This window comes from Chaetodon trifascialis, assembly GCF_039877785.1.
Source record: "Chaetodon trifascialis isolate fChaTrf1 chromosome 24 unlocalized genomic scaffold, fChaTrf1.hap1 SUPER_24_unloc_1, whole genome shotgun sequence".
In the NCBI taxonomy this organism is placed as follows: domain Eukaryota; kingdom Metazoa; phylum Chordata; class Actinopteri; order Chaetodontiformes; family Chaetodontidae; genus Chaetodon; species Chaetodon trifascialis.
The window spans coordinates 150,863-155,511 of NW_027255838.1; the positions used below are offsets into that span (position 1 = coordinate 150,863).

General features: G+C 41.3%; 1 pseudogene; it reads left to right on the top strand.

The window, feature by feature from the left end:
* Positions 1-4,166: 4,166 nt before the first annotated feature.
* Positions 4,167-4,275, top strand: LOC139328368 (5S ribosomal RNA; annotated as a pseudogene).
* The last annotated feature ends 374 nt before the right edge of the window (positions 4,276-4,649 follow it).

Below are 4,649 nucleotides of genomic sequence, written 5' to 3' on the forward strand. Positions count from 1 at the left end.
TTTATTAAATATTTATTTAATATTTATGAAATTGTGTTTTAAATATGAATTGTCTTTTTAAATGTGAAATGTCTGATATGAATAAAGAATTAGAATTAAATTTCCCTGTAACATATGACCTGTTTGTTCAAGTGCTTGAGAAGGTTTCTAGTTCTTTCATATCTTGATAGACTGCGTAAGAGCGCACATGATTACTGTCTCAGACATCAAACTTCCCATGATGTTGAAGGTTGTCTGGTTAATGTCTAATGATGTTTTAGTGAGGTAGTCTTATATAACAGCTCTACAGTATCTATCTATCTATCTATCTATCTATCTATCTATCTATCTATCTATCTATCTATCTATCTATCTATCTATCTATCTATCTAGTAGATATTGTAGATATCTATCTATCTACAATATCTGTTTTTGAGAGGTGTTTGTCCATCCCGTATGAATGAGGATAGACTAATATTTGAAACACCTCTCAGTATAACCCAGTACATTTCAACATCCCTACAAACTACAGCTGACAAAATATAAATCAAAATCTTTAAATAAAATGTTTTATGTATGGTTACCCAGACTAGACAAACGTACAGTGCCAGAGAGACATGCCAACAAGGCACGCCTCCTCTCCATCCGCCTCCGCATCCTGGCTCGTCTTGTGCGGATCCGCCTCCTCACTTCGGCAGCCTCCTCCTCAGCTGCCTTGTACAGCGAACCGATAGTGATTACTGATGCAATCTGATCCATAAAGTTTGTTTTTTCTTTACCGTCTAAATATACACTTCTTATAACTCCACTATTGCTACCACACCCTCCACTACTACAACAACCTTCCGCAGTTTTCCCGCCACCGGAGAGCTGCTAATGCTAAGCTAACATTAGCATGTCATATAACACATTAAAAACATCTGAACCATCATTAGAATGCCTTTAACAATCATTTTAGCCAAGATTAGCATGTTAGCATTAACATGCTAAAATTAGCATGTCAAATAACACATTAAAAACATCTGAACCACCATTAGAATGCATTCAAGAATCATTTTAGCCAAGGTTAGCATGTTAGCATTATCATGCTAATCATTAGCATATTAGCACAACAACCCGACATCAAAAGTTAAACCTCCATGCACCAACAAGTTCATAGGACCTCATATTAGCATTAGCATGTTAGCATTGTAGCTAATGCTAACAGGCCAACATCACTCATTACCTCACTTACACTTACACCTCACCAGTAATAGGCTAGGCTGTGGCTCATTGTCAAGTCACTGCATAGCTGCAGGTGAAGCTACATATGTGTGTGTATGTGGGAGAGGAGTGCTCAGAGAAGTACTGAGGCTTGGAGGTTGCCATGGCAACTTGAGGTGGCCTGATCAATGATGTCACCCACTCAGACACAGGTGCAGACACACATGCATTCAGAGGGAGAAAAAGTGATTTTCTGCCTCTGCACTGGTCTGACATTTGGGCTTATGCTCACTAAACGGTAGCTCCTATCAGAAAAAAACACAGACCGTCATTGTTGTCAGGACTTCCTGAATGATTCGGTGTGATTTCGGTGTTTCTGAAGTCAATATTTCACAGACACTTGAGAGTTTAAAACAGGAGTCCGTTCTGCTTCTATCAGAAAATCTTTGTATTGGAGTCAATAAGGAGCAGAGACAGAAACGTCTGAATTTGGCCTCTGCGCACCCCCCGAACAAACGTTTCTCACGCAAACAACAAAACTCCTATTGCCCAAATTTCTTCGCCATCAGAGCTACAAGGCTTTGCTGTACACGCTGATCACTTTCTTTTTTCGCTGGGGTGAAAAAGGCGGATTTTAGAGCGAGTTAAATAATGGCTGGCTTCTGTCTTTCCTGTTTTTGATTTGTATTGGAGCTTATGGGCGAGGTCAGAGGTACTCTCCTCGCTCAGAGGCTCACAAGTCAAACATCGGAAGTCCTATTGTTTGGCCAGGCACATTGTGAGAATCAGCACAAGTGGCACTACAACCTTGGACATTTTCAAACGGGTAGAGTGAAATTTGTGGTTTGGAGGAGCGTGGAAAGACAAAATTTCACACACTTTTCAGAACGTCTCTCCACTCTGGCAGTTAGTCTCCTCCACTCTAGCACGAACATTCCGTGCAATACACACCCATTATAATCTCCAAATTTCTCCCAAAACGATCATGGTCATTGAACAGCGACTGATCAAAAATTATACCAGCTATCAAAACGTGGATTAATACACCAATGCACGAGACTTGTGTCTACATTTTAAAGTTGGAATGGCATCTCTGGGTACGCACTTAGAGGCTGATAATTCCAATTCTGTAAGTCTCTCAGATTTTTTGAGCACACTGTGAGAGACAGAACAAACTTGTCTACAAACCTGGAAAAAAATCATGTGTGTAGAGCGTAAATTGTGGCTGGGAGGAGTGTGGAAAGAGAAAAAATCTGGAGTAATTTTAGGCTTTCTCCCACTCTGGCAGTTGGTCTCCTCCACTCTAGCCTGAACATTCCGAGCTACAAGGCTTTGCTTCACACGCTGATCACTTTCTTTTTTTTGCTGGGCTCAAAAAAGCGGATTTTAGATGCAAAAATCATTTAATAAATGACACTAAGTTAATTTAGTCAAGAAAAAATAACTCATTGTAACCCTAACGCCATTACTTTTTTTTTAATAAATAATCACACAGCCGTCCTTGTTTGGGGAGAATCAACCTATACAGTGAGAGACTGAGCTGTAGTTAGTCAAACGTGAATCACGCATTTGACAGGTGAAGGTTTTATTTTCACAAGTACAAAGCTAACTGATCTGATCTACCTTCATATGTGCATGTATCATGCATACATAGTCAATGCACATGCAAAGCACAACCCTCACTCTTCCTTTCTCATGGTGCAACAAAGAGCAATGCATCATGAGCAAGAAACTGTAAAATCGGCCCACCAACATGGACACATACTGCACATTCCTCCTCTTTATGTAAAGAGGTGCAATGCATCATGGGTGATAAGGTGATGCATGCAATGCACATCTGTTAAATGTATTTCTTTTGATTTTGATCAGTATTGCAGTTTTGAAAATAAAACTTCACTTAATGGAATAATGTCTACTGCACAAGTTTTGTTTGTTATTTGTGTTGTTTTTTTATTTTTAGTGGAATGTCGACAGAGCTGCAAATACGCATATTAGTACAAAAGAGCAATTTTAGTTGCTCCTGCTAAAGAGCTTACACTTGTCCTGCCCTTGTTTGTTGTTTCTTTGTTTTTTGTTTCCTTTTCTCTTCTTTTTTCAGATGAAGATAAATATGTCCAGGAAACCTAACAGGCACTACCTCATTTGCCCGTTGTGCCTGAAGACCAAGGACTCCCTGTCAGTGCATCTGCACCAGGTGTGCATGAAGGACAGCATGCCAGAGGACATTGACGCAGTGGTGGAGAAGGCCAAGAAGGATGTGCATGAACTTCTGGTGTCCGGCAGGGTGTTCCCCTACGTGCTGCTTCCCCAGATTATGGATGATGTTGATCCACTCAGCAGTTGGGTGGAAGAACTTTTCATCTTTCTTTTCAACCATCACTTCTTGTTTACTCACGAGTGCTTTCACTTGTGAGTATCAGCTTCAGCACATTTCAGTTTGAGTAAATCAGCTGTTAGTCTCAGGCAGGGCTCTCAGCCTTCTAGCCTTCAGTGTTTCAGGCTCGCAAGATCTGATTAACTGGAGTAATTCCCCATTTGAAAGCTTAGCTTTCCATCCTAGCACACACTTTTGAAACAAAACGCTTTTCCCACATTGCAGTGTCCAGGGTGTGCAGTGGACGATCCCAAACAGGAAGTTCATGGCACAGAGGGCCTTTATCAGAAGCACTCTGTGGACCATGCCTCGCTGAAGGACTTTGGTGTATATCTGGAGAGGGAACTTTGCAATGAAAACTTTAAACAGGAGGTGAGTACTACCATAAAACATTCTGTTTTATTTAAAAGAAAAAAAAAAAGCTGTGCAAGAAAAAGATGATTTTGAAAAACAGTCATGGTTAGAAGAAAATTTAACATGTTGTAACATGTTGTCTTATTCTTAAGCAGCCTCGACATTTGGAAAGACGTGAAAGGAGCGAGCCCTCACACCCCAGAGTGTACATAGCGAGGGCACATGTATAAAAAGCTTGTGCGCATCAGCCTTTGTGGCTTACGGCCATACCAGCCTGACAACGCCCGATCTCGGAAGCTAAGCAGGGTCGGGCCTGGTTAGTACTTGGATGGGAGACCGCCTGGGAATACCAGGTGCTGTAAGCCTTTTCTGGTGCTGTAAGCCTTTTCTTCTCGACTTCGGTGCAATGGCCGTCCACACTGAGAAGAAAGTAGTACCACGGAACAGGGGGCTTGCAACACACAAGTGAAACCATGAGAGGCTGCTCCCGCAGAACAGGAGCAGAAAAGAAGCGCAGTATGTCGTCGGTAATAAGAGCTCTCTGTATCCTCCTCAAGAAGGGCAGAGGTGAATCCACGCATCCCAACAGACAATAAAACAGCATAAAAAAGGAAATCAACAACATATGTGTCTACGTGATATCATACAAAAAGACTATGACAAATAATATTGCCTTGGCAAGGATGGCTCATGCTGGTGATAACAAATTTCTCCGAAAGAAGCACGTGTAAGCTGTTGG